Source organism: Lissotriton vulgaris, chromosome 3_1, assembly GCF_964263255.1.
Source record: "Lissotriton vulgaris chromosome 3_1, aLisVul1.2, whole genome shotgun sequence".
Lineage (NCBI taxonomy): Eukaryota > Metazoa > Chordata > Amphibia > Caudata > Salamandridae > Lissotriton > Lissotriton vulgaris.
This window is the reverse complement of record NC_141689.1, coordinates 1,134,254,996-1,134,273,717: the sequence shown is the minus strand read 5'-3', so window position 1 is coordinate 1,134,273,717 and position 18,722 is coordinate 1,134,254,996. Positions and strand designations below refer to the sequence as shown.

The window sequence follows — 18,722 nt, the reverse complement described above, 5'->3', positions numbered from 1 at the left end:
GACAGATCAGGAGGAAATAGAAGCACTCCACAAGTGGGGTCAAAATATATCGGAAGGAAAACATGATAGACAGAATTGTATAGCTAGCATGTACAAGAAAATAAGAAAGACAGTAATAGAGATACACGAAAAAGAGAAAGACAAAGCTCCCTCCGAGGAGGAAGAAGAATCTGAAGAATCAGAAAAAGCTGCAGATACTATAGCATATGTAGGTAAGGGAAATTACCTTAGGAAGGGAATACGTCCAGAAAGCAAGAGAGTTTTCTTCTCTGCCTTGACAAATCCGAATTCTGCTGAGCATCAGTTCCAGGAAACTGATAAAAGGCTTCGAGATCGAGTTGGGTACCACGTACTCAATTCTATGGATGAACAAGAACTAGCCCGATCAGCTGTATCATGGGCCGAAAATGCAGACATATATAATGATGACACGGTAGCGCAGACATTTCTGAACCTCTCCCCCGACGAACAGAAATTAGCAGGTGTATACATGATTCAGCACCTCCTCATCAAATACCGAAAACATTATTCTAATCCAGGTCCCTTACACGAAACACTAGAAGCACTACTCATGGATAGATGGAGAGGTTTAAGCACCAAATTAATTCAAATAATTCTAGAACAACGACATAGATATAATACCTTTGTAAGCTCTGAATATGTTCCCGCCCCGCCCCCAGAAAGGAAAATGTATCACATCCAACGCCTGAGTGGCGTTGAAAGTCAGAACCCCTTACGAGAAGTGCACCCTGTTATGGGTGAGGATCATACCTTGAAACGTGTGTATGTACACACGCCTCTGACTAAGTTAGAACTGTTAGAAATGAAGAAACTAGTCCCGTGCCATGATAAAGACCCTGCAGGTTTTCACAGAGAGCTTAAAGACATGTTACTGATGGGGGACTACACGTATGATGATATCATGAAAATGTTGAAGGTATTATTGCCCACGGGTATCTTCGAGAAGTTGAAGGAAAAGGAATGGGAGGTGGGGGACGCAAAGATTGCATGGGCAGAAATAGAGGAAGAAGAAAGAAAACGGGTCCCAGGGGTAGGCCTTGGGGACAAAACTAAAGCATTACCAGGTTTGATAGTACAGGTCCTGCCCAGATTATTGACAACTAGAAAGGAAGATTGGGACGCGATCTCGTCCTGTAAACAGAAACATGATGAAGATACTAGTGACTTCTATTCAAGATTCGAGAAATGTTTCATTATTAATAGTGGCCTCAAACCAAGTAGCGAGTCATATCCGCATCTTTTTGTATCGAAGTTAGTCGAGAATTCCCTACCGTTAGTTAAAAACAGAGTATACAAAGTTGAGAGTACATGGCAAGCAAACACGCCATCCCAGATGTTACAAATGCTCCAATATCACCAGAACAGAATTAGAGAAGAGCAAGATCAGGAACAGAAACGTATGAAAGACACGAAGATGAAAATGTTAGTAGCTCAGACGGTCCCAGCTGAGGGTCACAGAAAAGGTGGGACCCAGACAAGTCACACTACAGCTCCCGTTAAAGGGACATGTAATTATTGCAAGCAGCCAGGTCACTACGTACATGAATGTCCAGTTCTGAAACATAACATAGCGACAGGTAAAACTAAAGAAAGACCGCATCCGCCTAGACAAGACCATAACCAGCATCAGTCTTCCCAGAATACACAGAATACACAGCCTATGCATGCTTCTTCAGCTCCAGCACAGACAGTAGCGGTACCACAGCCACAGCCCATTGCCGCGTCTCAACAAGTTTCACAACAAATGTATCAGTATGCCCAGTCCGCATATCCAGATTATCCCCGATATACATGAAACAGCCTAGATAGGGAACGTGATTTGCCTCTTATTGAGATTCCTGTAGATCAAGAAGGTCCTTATGTACACAGTCACGTATTGGGAAAAGACAGAAAATTCTTAATTGACACAGGGGCAAGTCGCACCACAATCAGCCATGATGAAGTTCCAGGGGCACCCCTCTCAGGCTCACAGAATGTTTCCCTGGGTTTTTCAGGACAGCCCATTGTAAATGAGGTATCGCAACCAGTCCCCCTGGCTGTGGGTCCATTATCACGTGTTACAGACTTGTTACTTACAAAATCGTGTCCAGAAAATCTGTTAGGAATTAAAACATTGAAGGCTCTAGGAGCGATAATATGCTGTTCCCCAGAGGGAGTTAGACTCTTTCTACGGGATTTTAAGGGTCATTATGTTTTGCGAGAATTCGATGTCAGATTGAAAAATGTACCAGATTACTTGTGGGCAAAAGGCCCAACTGATGTAGGTTGTATGCACATTACACCATACCGTGTTACACTCAAGGCAGGTGTGGTTCTACCACGAATCAGACAATACAAGTTACCACCCGATGCTGTAGTGGCTTTACTGAAAATCATTGAAGAGCTCATTGCCCAAGGAGTGGTCGTAGAGACCGACTCCAATGTCTGTAATTCACCCATCATTCCGATTCTTAAACGTACAGATCCCAATGCACCGCCAGTATATCGGTTGGTGATTGATCTTCGAGAATTAAATAAATGCATTATACCACAGTTCCCTGTGGTCCCCGATATCTCTTCCTTATTGACTGCTATTGATTCAGAAGCAACGTTCTTTACTGTAATTGACCTCAAGAACGCCTTCTTCAGCGTGCCTATTGATCCAGAGAGCCAATATCTCTTCGGATTCAGTTTAAATGGACGCAGTTTCAAATTTTCGCGCGCACCTCAAGGATTCACAGAAAGCCCCAGCATCTATAGTCAAGCGCTGAAAAGACAACTAGATTGTATTCAAATGCCAGTTAACACCGCTTTACTGCAATACGTCGATGATCTACTGATCACCGCACGAAGTGAGCCCGAATGTGAACAAGCATCACTGACAGTTTTACACTTTCTGGCAGACAAGGGACACAAGGTGTCCCCTTCAAAGCTACAATTCTGTGTTCAGCAAGTTGTGTACTTGGGTCACTTGCTGTCCAAAGTGGGGAGACAGCTCACTCCCGATCGCATTCAGTTAATTGTAAATATGCCGCAACCCCAGACACAAAAGGAAGTGCGGGCCTTCATAGGCCTCACCTCGTACTGCAGACAATGGATTCCTCAATATGCATTTCTAGCTAAACCACTCATTCAGTTAACGACACAGGAGGCAGCGACTTCGACTGCCCTCCCTTGGACTCAAGAACACACACAAGCTTTTGAAGAATTAAAGAAAGCATTATGCCAAGCACCAGTTTTAGCGACACCATGTTACAGCAAACCGTTTACACTTTTTGTTACAGAACGTGATGGTACAGCGTTGTCTGTCCTCACCCAAGATCAAGCAGGTTCACATAAGCCTTGCGCTTATTTCTCAAGTACATTGGATTCAGTAGCCCAGGCACTCCCTGCGTGCTTAAAGTCAGTAGCAGCAACAGCGTTAGCAATCAGACAAAGCGACTCAATTGTTTTAGGTCATCAGTTAACAGTTCAAGTACCACACTCTGTAGAGGTTTTGTTAAACAGAACCCAGACTCAGCACTTGACTATAGCACGACTGACAGGTTATGAATTAACGTTATTCCAGCCACACATAGAAATCAGACGCTGCAGTATCCTGAACCCCGCAACACTGTTACCTACAATTATGACAGATCCAGCCCCGCATGATTGTATAGAAATCATTAATGCAGTAACAAAGCCACGACGAGACTTAACAGATGTACCACTGACAAATCAAGACCTGGCACTTTATGTGGACGGTTCATGCATGAGAACAAATACAGGAGAGTTAGTGGCCGCATATGCAGTGACCACTGAAACCGAAGTTAAAGAAACACATCGTATTGACACACTGTCTGCTCAAGCAGCAGAGCTCATCGCTCTGACCCGAGCTTGTATTCTAGCCAAGAACAGAAATGTTAACATATATACAGATTCCCGTTATGCATTCGGAGTTGTACACGACTTCGGAGTCCTCTGGCAAGAACGAGGTTTCCTGACCTCTCATGGGGCCAAGATACAACATGGTCCCCTCATTCAAGCACTGCTAGAAGCAATACATTTGCCCTCGGGCATATCAGTCATGAAATGTAAAGCACATACTAAAGTTACAGATTCTGTTTCCCAGGGTAACGACCTGGCAGACCAGACAGCTAAACATACAGCACTGACTCACACCCAGATTACTGATGTGACAAAGACAATAGTACCGACAAAGTGTATGGCAGTCAAGGATCCCGCTCTAGATGTAATTGACATTCAGGCACATGCTACCCCAGATGAAATAAAGAAATGGACTGAACTAGGAGGGATCCAGACAGATCAAGGTTGGATGACGAAGGGAAAATGTACATGGTTTCTCCCTGACTCTATGGTTCAAGTTATGATTAATACAGCACATAGCCCGGCACATCTAGGAGAGAAAGCGATGTTAGACAGTTTACAAAATCTCTGGAGCAATAAACACTTACGAGCAGCGGCAAAACAGAAAGTGCGTACTTGCATGATCTGTTGTCAGTTCAATCCAGGTAAAAGCGTCCCTGTAGAGCAAGGTGGATTTCATCCTCCCGATCACCCTTTTGAAGTCCTCCAGATGGATTATATCCAGATGAACAGTTGTCGAGGATTCAAGTATGTCCTTGTAATTGTTTGTGCTCTGTCCCGTTGGACAGAAGCTTACCCAGTATCAGATTACACTGCTCCGACCACTGCCCGGCAGTTGGTTCGTGAATTCTTCCCACGGTACGGCTTGCCCCGTGTCGTGTATTCAGATAATGGACAGCCATTCTCGTCCGAGTTAATGAAGCAGGTTTCTTTATTGTTAGGTTACTAGTGGAAATTCCATTGTGTCCGACATCCTGAAGCAGCAGGCCTTGTAGAAAGGCATAACCAGACACTAAAAATCCGCCTTGCAAAGATATGTCAGGAGAAAGGGGTCGACTGGATAGTCGCCCTGCCAGTGGCACTATTCTACATGAGGATGGTCGCCCACTCAAGATCAGGGCTATCCCCGTACGAAGTGGTTTTTGGCAGACCACCGAATATGTGGGGGACGCCCATTCCGAAAAAAATCACTGATGTTGATTGTAATATGTTGACAGATTACCTTGCCTCCTTGATGTCTGCACTCCAATCATGTCGTTCACAGGTTGCCGCAGCCTTTCCTGACAACACTGATGTAAAGCCACACGAGGTCCGTCCAGGGGACATAGTTCTCGTCCGGAATTTCGACCGGAAAAGCCCGTTGGAGCCCCGCTGGAAAGCCCCGAAGATCGTCCTCCTTACGACCAGGACTGCCGTCAAATTGGAAGGAAGAAAGGGGTGGGTCCACACGAGTCATATTAAACTTTGCAATGAACTGAAAGATAAACTGAAACAGGACTCTGACTCGTCCACCCCCACCAAAGACTGTGTGGAGAAAAAAGACTTTACAGTATCCGAACGAGAAAAAACTCCCCAAGAAGAATATCGTATGAAACTCCGATCTAGCAAGTCAGACAGTTTAATTGTTTAAGTCCTCCCCTAGGTGAATCGGTTAAATAGTTTCTGACATGTATCCCCTAGATCGAGATAGAGAGAGAGAGAGACAAGTTAAAAAAGGTGCATATTGTAAATCACTCCGTAGTCACTGTATAGTGACCCTATTAATAATGTTTATTCTAAGTATTTTAGTTATTGTTGCCAGCTTTCTGCTACCTATCTACTGGCCTATCTTTAAGCGTGAACAATCTGTTTACAATGTCTCTGCTGAACACACTTTTAGTGAACTACCTGCACACGAACTCTCTTACAGACTTGCGCTGCGCAACAATACATTCATTAGTATGTTACACCACTCCCATCAGACGAACAATGCTACAGACTGCTGGATATGTGGCCGACTCCCTCCCTACCAGAATTACAAGGGAGCTCTGCCCCTCTTTCCGTACCCGTTCACTCATAATGGCTCCTGTGGGGCATGGTTTAAAATAATTAATTCCTTAGATCCTGACATTGCTGTTTTCGATGGAGGCTGGGTTTGGGGAAACTTGAACTTAGTCCTGCTCGACGTCTGTTACCCTGATAAGGAGGGACTCCCTACTCAAATAGGAACTGACCTAGAAAATGAAGTGTATGGATTAGGTAACTACACGATTAGTCTTATGATCCTTACTGTTGAATCCGAAGCTGCACCAGTTCTGCCCCATATGCTAGTATTACCAGTCACTGGTGAATTATGTGTCCGAAAGAAAGGTTCAGTACACTTAGGTCATAGTAAATGCACTACTGTGGTCGAATTCAGTGACCAAGGTAAATCGTCTTTTAAAGCTATCAGTCACTCCTATTTTGTTTGTGGTCATACCGCATACATCCGTTTGCCTCCAGATTGGGATGGTACCTGTTATATTGCATTCCTTCTGCCACCTGTTTTTCTAGCTCCCCCTGACTATCACAGAAATACAAATCTTGTAAAGAATAGACCCAGAAGAGATGTCCCACTTGTTGACTACACAGAAACGGCATGGGAACAGTACACTGATTTTAATAAAGGATTCTTTTTCTTTTTAGGACCTGTCCAAAACAGTAAATTAATACGTAGATTAACTAGAACACTTGAAGCTGTAGTACATGAAACTGCCTCCGCCTTAGGTAACTTAACAGAGGAGCAATCTGCTATACGGGTTGTTGTCCTTCAAAATCGTCTTGTTATTGACGTCATCTTGGCAGATAGAGGTGGAGCCTGTAAGGTCATCGGGTCAAGTTGCTGCGTTTTCATCCCACAAAATGCGCCATCTGTCTATCAAGCTATTACCCGTCTGCATAAAATTGCAAATCAGATACACCAGAATCCAGGCACCTGGACTTGGTCCGGTTGGTTCTGGACAACGTTAACTGCCTGGGGATGGAAGATCCTATCCTTCCTAGGTTTCGGCCTTGTCATAGTATTCAGCTGCTGCCTGTGCCTACAGTGTGGGCCGGCGATATGTGGACTGTGTGCCACATCATGTATTGAACATTCCAGTTTCCTCTCAAACCGTCAAAGAAAGAAAGATGAGCAAATGATGTTGCAAGAACAAACTGATCAATTTATGATGATTAATATCTCATGAAGGGTCCGTAGGGAACAAGGAGGGAATGAGGAAATATAAATTTTATGGTCAAGATGTGTTCCCTAGCGCGTACCCCACCGTCTCCATGTACGAGTTCAAGTGCATGTAACTTCCCTCCTGTACCAGCTATGAAGACGCAAATACATTTGCGTCCACCGTTAACATGTCCTCTTTCAGACCCACCATGAATGGGTTGAATGGTCCGTTCCTAAGTATGCTATGCCAACGTCTTTTTGTAGTGTACTTCTACGTTTTTCAGCTCTGGCTGAGTAGGCCCTGAATTTCTGCCACCGAGCCTCTTTCCTGGCTTCTGACTCCAAGGGCCTCTGCCCAGACTGCCTCTGTACCCGTGAACTCTGACTTACTTTCAGCGCGGCCCCTCGCGCTCAGCTCAGCCTGCTGCCTGCCAAGATCGCCTATAACCTTCGAGTTATCTGTTCCGCTCCCCGAAAATACATTCCTGCCTGCCAGTTTCAGTAAACATTCCTCAGCTGCAGAGCCAAAGGGCCGGCCTGTCTCTGTGCAAGTAATTCAAGTAATTCATAGCCCTCGTTGCCATGCTCCCAGGGAAGGCCAATGCCCCCACGCTTCTCATACAGACACTCAGGCGCTTATACACGCACTCACAGCAAGTATAGAATAGCTTCTGCCCTAGAGACTTTTCCGCCCAGATAGCCTAGTTCCTAAATATCAGATACCAGATATGATAGAAGCACAAGTTGATCTGACATGCCAGACTTCTGTCTCTTTCCGTTAGTGCAAATGTCAAGTCCCCTGCACCCTCCAGTTTCACGTCAGTCACACGTCATGCAGCTGCGCGCGCATCCAAGCTTCCGATTTCTGCTGACATTGCAACATTTCTGTTAGTGCCACCCCTTTCGTGACACCTACCTGTGACGTTTCTAGCACACACCTCTAGTTCACGCCTCTTGATTACGCACTTGTACCACGTGTATACTGTTATCTTGTCTTCTCTCAGCTGTTACGCCTCTTGCACTTTTGCTTATGGCATGAATTAAGTATATAAGCTATGTACTGTTAATAAAATGTAGCGCTCTATCCCTTCTGACACCCCTGTGGTGGTCAGAACATGATATCCTGGCCATGACCATTCCTTTTTAAGGAATAAAACCCCTAAAGAACTCTAACACCACAGACTCTGTTTTCTTCTTCCGATTTGAGTTATTATTGATTAAGTACTTACCTTGCATAGAAATTAAGAGAGTAAATTAATTATTTACGTCAAGAGGTTGAAGACATCATCATATGTGTAACTACATACACACCATAATTTCAACAGAATACAGAGAGTGATTAAAAAACAATGGAAGATCTTCCAGTCTGGCAACCTGGACATCCCAATGCCACGTATGCCTTGAAACGAACAAGAAACTTACAAGATAGGTTGGTACACACACGCCCACGAATGGAACAAAAACAAACACAAAGCACACTTTGAACCTCATTCATTCAATCATTCAAATCCTTTATTCGATCTTACACATAAGAACATAAAAGTATTTACAGTCACAGTTTAAGAAAAGATATAGATAAAGATAGCATAAGTCCTGCCACTTAAAAATCCGCTAGTATCCAATTTGGTTAAAATCCATTTCATCTATATACTTATACAAATACAATAAGAGTTTGAAAACCAGTCCTAAATCATCTTATGAGCCGACCTGCTTCCTTTTTTTCTAGCATGCCCATAAAAACGATGCTAGCTAGAAACTCACAAAATAATTCTGCAAGGATTTGAGAAAAAACAATGCTACGCGACAAAATGTAAAATTGTAATGCTTACAAATCAGTACAATAAATTGATATCTTTCCTGGCGGTAAAGACCACAAAAGAATAAAAGATGAAGATCATTTGACTGAGTGTGGAATTTTTTTTCTCTTCATAAATATTTGGCTCTCTGAGTAAATATCTCAATTACTTTCCGCTTTGTAATGGAGTTACAGGTGGATGGATCTTTAACAAGGCGACTTAGACCGATTGCAGTTAGTTCTGACTCCAGGTACTTTATCCACCTAATCTTACTGTAGTTGTTGATTTTAAAATAGTTGTTTGAAACTCAAACCCGGTTAAACGACATTACCCTTGTGATCAATGTGGGTATGCTGCCTGACCAAACATACGAAAGAAGTAACCCTCAGAAACAACCAGATCTGGACACAATGAGCTCATAATAACTGCAACACCAAGAATTGTATCTATTTAATTGAATGCCTTTGTCCTCTTAGGTACATCGGGATGACTACCCGTACAGTAAATACTCATATCATCAAACACCGGAGTAACAGTAGATGTCAGAAAAACGCCACAAAAATGAGTACACACTTTATTACTCATCCACACAAGGTAGAGGAATTGTACTGGATGGTACTAGAAACCAACAGTGCCTGGAATAAGCAGAAACTCTTTGAAATGGAGCAGAGCTGGATTTTCCACCTCTCTTCAAAGAGAATAGGCCTGAATGACGATATTCCATGGAACAAACTAAATATGTGACCCTCAGACGTTGTGCATAGAACCTTATCTGCACAAATGCATTCCCTTTCAAGACTATTAAAAATATGAGGAGCACATCATGCTCCTACCAGTTTATCATACTCTCTATTTGCATATCCCGTTAGGACGTGTGCAATAGCTACCACAGAGAATTTTTTTTGAGGTCTCTACAGGACAAAAGCTACTAGCATTGATTAGCTCCAACCTACAAGCCTGAACAACTTTAGGGCAGCAGTCTTCCACCACTCATGGTAGCTAGACCACCACTAAGATAGCCTATACTTGTGACACTCTAAAATGGTCACCACCCTAGCCACACTTACATAGCGTTTGTCTTCCATGCGACAGTCTCTAAGACAAGACCACTAGCACCGGACTCAGCTCCTATGAACTGGACTATACACACATGTGAGCCCCAACTTGGTGAACTAATTGTTCCCCGATCCTGACCCCCTAACTATACACCTTTTCATACACTAAATATTCATTGTGGCCCCCACTCCAAGATGATCACCACGTAGGCCATCATGCGTGGTCATGTCAAGCGCCACTGGGACGTGACATGACCCTTGTGACCTTCGCTACTTAGACACGGACACCTGTACGCCACCCCTGCAATCCAGGTTGATTGGAGGAGGGTTGGTTTGACAGATCGACTAACAAATAAGTGATGCAGAGAGTGGGTCGAGATCTAGTACGTGCAGTACTAAAACTCAGGAAACGCTTTTAATTGGTCTTGGGGTTCTCCCAGCCCATATATCCTGCTCACGGGTGAACATCTTCACCAAACACCTGACTCTATGGGGATTCTTCAAAATTAAGACACAAAAAACAAAGCCTAGTACCAACAGTATCAGGGGCCAGTTTACAGGGTAACGGGCATCCCTGTATCTCTTGGTCGACAATATATATGACAACCCCATCCTGGCCTCATTGAACAGCTGCAAGTTTAGGATGAGGGGTGGGTGGTCTCCTCCCTACTCTGCCCCCTGATAACACTCCTGATGAGAGAATGTTTGTAATTGGTGTCTACGAATGCCTCTCCTCTTATTTCTTATGAAGGTGATCCCTAACTGTGGTCAGGACCCTCCAATTCACTTAAGAAGAATTACCCAACCTCAATTGAGGTAAGTCATTACAATGCCTATAAGACAGCATCCTCCAAGTGAAATGTGCATGGCCAGCATTTTCAACAAACATGGTGATGCCCTCATTCTACTTGTTGCGCGAAAGCACTGTTTATTTCCTAATTTTAAATCCAATGCCTGTTGTACCCTGCATGATAAGGAGTGATAACCTTAGTGCAACACATACCAGGTAAACGTCACCCCGTTCAGTAGGACTTATAAATACACTACTGCCCCTGTATATATGGTATTGGACCTATATGGCACACTTTGAACTTTATTTAGAAATGTGCATCGCTTGTTTTCCTTTCCGTCTTATGTCTCCTTTTTTTAGGTGGAATCGCTGACAGGCACCCTAGTAGGGGATACCGGCACACAATATTAATTCCTCCTCGATTATCGAGAGGACCCTCAGCCCCGATAGGGGACAAACTGACTTTTGGTCCTGATGAAGTGCCTCCCGAAGATTGGGCACACATGGCACGAAACATCTTGACCTCATGATACTAGTGACCATTTTCAACTAGTAGCTATCCTGGTACCGAAGGACCACAAGATAGTACCACTGTTTTTACCTAGTCCTGGTACCCTTTTTTCATTAGATCAGTTGTTTGAGGTTACCAGAGCCTATTTTAAGTCACCACTCACTCACTAAACTCTCTGCAACTCCCTCACCTGCATTCATCATTACGGCATCTTCAGATCAAAAGATCTCCAAAAAAGAAGCTCCCAGACCCGTTAGGCATTGCAGCGCCGGCCAGACGAGGAGTGCCCAATGATGAAGCATGACACCCTAACAGGTGTGTGAGGGCATTAAGATCTGATTCTCAGATTTCCTAGTGACATGTACCTTGACAGAGGAACTACCCCGATGTTGATAATAATCACATAGCATAAAGCCACACAAGCAAAAGCATAGATTTGCTCCCCCTGAAGCCCTAACATGTCTTTCTTGACCCTCACTAAGCTGCAGCATAAAATATTAGTTGCATTCAAGGTAGACAATCTCACGTAACTTTCTCCAATACTTTTCCATGATGCCGGCACGAATTGAATACTTGCACCACCTTTCCCACATCAATAAGTTGCAACTTCATTCTTCCTTGGTGATTCTTCTCCTTTATGAGAACTCGCCTCCTTGCTCATTACCGTGTTTCTCCTTGGCAAACGTCGTCTTCTTATACCTTGTTTATCTAATGAAAACCAAAACCTTCTATGCTAACTATTCTTTGTCCACACCTGCAGTGGAAACAAAAATACAAGCAAAACATTCTACATTGAACGTTAAATACAAATGACATGCTAAGCTTCAAGAGTGAGCTTGAACTGAACGGTTCTCAAAGCCCAAACTTGCCAAATTAGCAGTGCACAGGTTACAAATACATGCACATTTCTGCACACGTAGCAAATGTAGCTTCTTAATGCAGGAATACATTTCAAATAATTACAAAGATGTCATTTCAAACGCACCAACATGGATATAATTGCTTGTTACATGCACAAATGTTTAAACATTAGTCTACACATACACGCTCTATTTTATTAACTTCACAGTGAGACACATATTAAAAATTAAGTTCTCCTGACATATTAATATGTACATATTACAAAGACCTTTATTAGTCATGTACTATGGACACAATTATAAGGCTCATTCATTCTCACATGGAGTACGTTAAATACACAATATTCAATTTTTCTTAGTAACATCAATCACACAGAAGATATTGGAATGCTGATTATGCATGATTATGGTGCACTTCTACAGTATCTCAGGATGGGATCAAAATTACACTGCTCAGGTCCTCATTCATAAACGCATGTCATTCAATATGGGTAGATTTAAGTCTAAATAGGCCTTCATTTACACCTCTCAGGAACTCACAAAATAAATCCTGATGGGCATAAATGGCTTTACTACTGTTGATTTCTCTGCCACAAGTGCAGACAAATGTGCAGTGGTAAATCTGGTGCAAAGAGTGGGAAGTTGAAGGAACAAGGCGTGGTTTACCGTGTAAGTCTGTTGACGCCACACACACGTCTACATTTTTGGACGCTCACAAAATGTACTACCACTGCTTATCTCCATGGAAATGGTGGCAGTTAGTGGAAGTGCATGGACTTTCTCCCTGGAAAAAATGTTTTCCCTGAAAAAAAAAACAGAAAAGCAAAAAATTGGCAAATCAGGGGAAAAGGCAGATTAAAAAGGTTACATAAGTAGTACAATACATCTATAAACCCATGCCTGGCATGGCTGTCAGGATGTACTATTGTACCTGTTTTGTGAACTAGAGATATGTGTAGCAGTATGTTCTGGCAGAACTGTAGAGCTCAGCCTATACTTTTACACTTTCTTTTGAGTCGGGCTATAATTGTTTAGGGTGGCATTTTGATTTGCACGAGTAACGCTAGCTTTTAAGTGCTACTCTAAGGCCATTTAGGTCTTCATGAACCTTAAGGAAGGAGATTGAAAAAGAAGTACATTTTTTTAGAAGAACACAAGGGTCAAATGAAAAATGAAAAGCAGTGAGTATTTTTGATTGAGCAGGATTCATAATTTGTTTCACTTCATACGTTTTCTTTGCTCTTTCATAACGGTGCAGGTGGAGAGCTAGGCGGGTATTGGTGTGGTTTGAAAGGTAGGGAAAGGCAAGGTATACATGTCCTACAGTGGCATAGCGAGGGGGGGGCAGCTCGAGTTTTGGGGGCGGCGCCCCCTCCACTCTTACATGCGCCCGCTGCAGGTGCGGCTTAGGCACAGACCACTACGGGCAGCAAACTGACGCCACTAATGTCCTAAAATACCAAAAACTCATATAAGACCGGGGGCATATTATCAAGGGGGTTTATCTCCACTTTTTTGGCTTTAAAAGCCAAGAAAGCGGAGATAAAATTATCTCCCTATTACCTAGCTGTCGCTAACACCAGTTAGCGACAGCTAGTAGGAGATAGCGACCATCTTGGGCCCCACTTTGCATGTCAGTGATATTTATCGCTAATGACATGCAAAGTGGGCGTGCCAAGATGTTAGCAACTGGAAACAGTCGCTACCATCGCTATCTCCTATTACCAACTTTTGGAGATATTCGGGCTAAGAGCGAATATCTCCAAAAGCTAACACCTGCCCCTGAGCAGTTCTTAGCCATGTTATCCAATGGGAGGTGGATAACATGGCTAAGACCATTAGCTCGGTAATGCATGAATATCGCTGTCTTTTCAGCGATATTCATGCATTGCGGCGATTTTTATCGCATTTGCGATAAACCTTGGTAATACCAAGGTTTATTTACGGTAAAAATCGCCGCAGCTCAGCAGTAAATTTTTCACGCTAACCAAGCAATAGCGATAATTATCGCTATTGCTTGGTAATATGCCCCCTGGTGTGTTGCAGAGAAGCCAAGTCAAAAGATACTTTATTCCGGCCTCACAAGACCATAAAAGCACATATAAAACATTTACAATTCATTAGAATTTATCAATATAGAAATATTTCTATACACATAAATATAAAAACTTCTAAATATTTAAAAGGATAAAATATTAAAAAGCTTAGTAGGCATTGCATATCTCAGACATGAGAAGTGAAGAGCTTGGCTATTACAAGATTCAGAGTTGTATGGTGAGTGTGCACAAGTATACTGAGCACTCAGATTAGCTATGCCGATTGTGACAAGACTGAATTCACCCTTTTGTTCCAGCAAATAGATCCTAGAAGAATGCATAAAGGTGGGGGCAGCAATTTTATTGAATAGCAAGTTTCTTTTTAAGGTAAAGACTGTACATCAAGACCACAGGACACATTCTATATTACTGTAAAATGGGGTAGATGAGACCTCTGTCACCTATAGATGCCCATATGCTGTCCAAATCGAGGGAAAATTGTGATCTTTAAATTGGACAAATGGGAGATATCAGTGTTTATACTGGGTGAGATAAGGCCAGGCAATAGACTTTAACCAAGGGAAAGATAAGACTGTCTTAAGAAAGGGAGTGCACCTCTTAAAGGGCACACATTTTAAAGATAGCCATAGTGCATTATTTAGCAGTGCTGATGATGCCTGGCAGGATATCCACTCTAGGAAAAAGGGATACACATTTTACACCTAAACATTACTCATTCACAATAATTGATTACTTATTTCATTAGTCTCGACTACACGTCTGATTTGATTTGTTACTAAAAATAGAAACATGACCTCTGCTAAATGGGATATGTAATTACATCATTTTGGAGGGAGGTCGTTAGATGGCTAAAATTACATAGACTATTTACAGAAAACGAATTAAAATGATAAAAATGAGGAAGTATGAAACTGGATGAGTGGGGTAGCTGACAAAGGTCCAATAAGAAAGGCATTAATAGAGAGAGAGAGAAAGAAAGGGAAGTTTTTTTAGAGAAAGCTCCTACTATTTTAGAGGCAATGAGGAAGGAGATGTGAAGATATAAATATACAAAACTCACAAGTCATATTAGGCATCTTAATTCACAACACCTAGCCAAGTAAAATGAAATTGATTAGGTGAATTATCATAGGAAATAAGACACAAATAGAGCATGAGATCGTTTGGCTCAAAGGTGGTATTTCCCCTCCTTTTGCCTGGAAGCCACCAATGACAGGTGGAAGAACAAGATCCAAGTAATGGTATAAACACTGCCAGGGGGCACTCAAGCTCCACCAGATATGCAAGTATACCCATAGCAGTGAGGGGGCAGGCATTTGGCAGCTAAAATGAAATTAATGTACTAACCCCTTTCCACTGCAACTAAGATGCGCTCCAAAAAGAGATGCTTCTTTCTTATTACTATTGGAAGGAAATAAGGGGTGTGAGGTGCTCTCAAAAGAGCTTTTGTGGCCATGGAATACACAGACCTATGGGCCTCAGTCGAGATTATTGAATACGTTTACCATTCATGACGTGTCGCCGTTCCCCTGGCGGCATTAATAACTGAGCCCCAAGTACAGCCTTCAGGCTTTGTATCAAGGGGATGAGACGGATACTATTGGTGGCTGCATTATGGATAAATACTCAGAACTGCCGCAGCGCTAAGGGGGTGGGGAGGTCGCGCGGCGGTCCCGTGCTTGTGACGGCCGTCACGGCTCGCGGGTGAGCTGTGCTTGTGATGGAACGGTTCCGTCACGAACGTGCCCGCTCAATGGAACGCGTCGCACAGGCCCGAAATCAGCGCCGCGCAGGCGCGCCGAGCGGGCCGTGACGGAACCGTTCCGTCACTAGCACAGCTCACCCGAGGCTTGTGACCGAGCGGTTCCGTCACAAGCATGCAAGGGGTTAACAAGAAAATGTATGTTATTCTACCACTACGCAGTTCTATAGAAAGACAATATGTGAGATGCAATAGCTACATTCAGACGCAGCGGGTTCAGGTATGAGCAGTGGGGAGGGGTGGGGGTTGGGGGGTGGGTAATTAACAGACGACGGAATAGGTGCCTGCTTTTTCCTGGCGGCCTCCAACAGGTTGAGAAGGGTTACGGCCAGGCTGTCAAGTTGTTGTGATTCTTGAAGTCAGCTTCTCATGCACAATCATACCCTGATGTCAGATCACTGGAGAAAGGTGAGGTAGGAGTAGGTAGTGGAACAACAGTTGTTACTAGCCTCAGACCTAGGATCCCGCAGGTACATTGGTTAGGTCATTGTTCACAGGGCATACTTGTTAGCACTGCAGCACAGTTCAGTCCACAGCAGCAAGAATTTAATTTTTTTTGGTGCAGCGCCCATTGGAAGGGAGGCTACCAGGGACACACACCAAGCAGCAGGAGCTCGCCACAGTCTGTTTGCAGCATTGCTCTCCATCTTTCTCGCTTTATTTCCTGAGGTTAATCAGCTTCTCTGGGCACCTCTCCCCCAGGCAGCAATGGCTGAGCTCAGTGCCGGCGCTAGGCATGGGCAGTGAGGGCAGCTGCCAAGGACCTCGCACTCTGCCTACCAGGATGGGGCCCACACAATGACAACACCCCACCAGTCCAAAGTGAAGGAAATGCGTCTCTTTACAATTGGGCTCATGGGAGGACCCCCCCTCCTGGGGCCTCTAAGGGATGTTGTGGGAAGGCTAAGGGAAGGGGGACACCTCTCGGGCTGCCCATTCAGAGACTCCGCAGGGCGCCCATTGTCAGCACTTTAGCCCACACAGGTTTAACTCAACCCCCAGGAATTCTCACACCTTCAGTCCGAAATGGGCTGTACAAGAGATGCTTGGGTGGCTGAGAGGAAGAGCTGCAGCCCAGTTGGAGTCTGCACAAAGCAGCTTCCCCGAGATCAGAAGGTATCACTTATGTAAATTTCAGGGGTCACGCACATTCCCTTTTTGCCCAGGACCCCGAAAATCCTAGGACCGGCCCTGGCTGAGCTTCTCCCTTCAGAAGACTCCTTGTGCAAATTACCCATCTCAGCAGACCTGCATACTCCTTTTCAATGTAGATCCATGGCATGCTTCCCTCAGAATGATGCAGAACATCCAGGCAATGTTCCTTTATGTGACAGGGATGCTAGATGTTAAAGCCATGAGCCCTGGAACTCAGAACATCTTTGAACAGCCTGCTGGGTGTCCCCTTCACTGGTTAAGGAGAAGTCTTAGACACATCTCTCATAATAGTCTTGCAAACAGACCTTGTGTATTTCATTGGTGTAGATTTTCGATTCAATAATAGTGTTCTGCCACTTTGTGCAGCCATTCTCAAACAGATTAGTCACACTCTTTCTCCTAAGATGATGGCGGTCAGTGTGTGTGAGTCTCCACAGGCAGAAAGCCAAAAACACCATATGGGGGAATGAAGTCCTCACACCTATCAACCTTTTGGGAGGAATAACTTCAGGGGAGGAAGAGACAAGCCCCATTAATAGGCTTACCTTGCACTTCCAATCGGTTTTCAGACTCCGAACAGTCTTAACCAAACTAATGGGGGTAACACTGGAAAGGTACAATTGCAGATAGTTAGAAAGATGGCATTTGAAATCTAAAGAGACAGCAGTCTCCTTTCCTTCCGCGCTTTGGAGTTCAACTCTTCGCAAAGGTTTCAGGAATTCTAGCAATACACAATGCTGATCTGGCAAGCTACCTTCAACCTCTATTTGTGCAGTATGTTATCAGTGGAAATTCATGATGGAACCCACTGAGCTTATAATACATCATAATCCAGAAACTGGTTCATCCTACCATGAACACCAGTTCTATATACATGTGCACCATTGACATACAAAGAAGGTATCCAAGTCCCAGGTAGAAGGTATCCAAGGACCCAGTTACCTAAGACTGGACAGAACTTTGGTACTAGCAAGGTTATTAGGCTGTCTAATTTTCCATGGCAACTGGTATGAAAAGATCTGTCTTGCCATTATCAATTAACACTCTATCATCACTGCTTGTCTCATATAATTTGGTGAGCTGATGGTGGTCATGCTCACTATGAAAGGCACACATGGTGCACCCCTCCAGATCATAGAACCAAGCACTGGGTCTCTTGGTCCTATCCAAATCAACCTGCATCATGCACACATGATGGTCATGTGTACTGAGGATAAGCTCATGTCAAAAACATGCCAGAGATTGACTCTTGGGTAGATGAGGGTAGATGTGCAGGCTCGCAAAATCATCTAGGGGACATTCTGGTCCCAACAGGAGCAGTTCTAGATCAATGAAAGCAAGACACTAGTAGCCGCATTCAAGATCCATTCCTTTCCCCAGTCTGGTAGGTCTTCCACATATTGCTTGATGTGTACCAAAGGCATCTTACAGGCTGCCATTAGCCTAGAAGTAGAAATATTGGCTGCCAGTTCACCTGCTATAGTACAGGTTACCTTTTGTCTGTCTGTAACAAAAAGTTATAGATGTCGGATTCATTTTGGGGTTTTCTCTGGTGATATTAATCATTCAAAAATGTGCCAGGAGCTTATGAACCACAACCACATTCTTCATCATATTTTAGGTATTTGCGTGTTGCAGTACTAGATGTCAGATATTGTTACACAAAACTCTGTGAAACTACAAGATCC

The 18,722-nt window shown here is 43.7% G+C and overlaps 1 protein-coding gene across 1 annotated transcript in view; it reads left to right on the top strand.

The window, feature by feature from the left end:
* The window catches only part of EGF (epidermal growth factor), a 529,267-nt gene that overhangs the window by 267,415 nt on the left and 243,130 nt on the right, over positions 1-18,722 (top strand). The gene's annotated exons all lie outside the window — the stretch shown is intronic.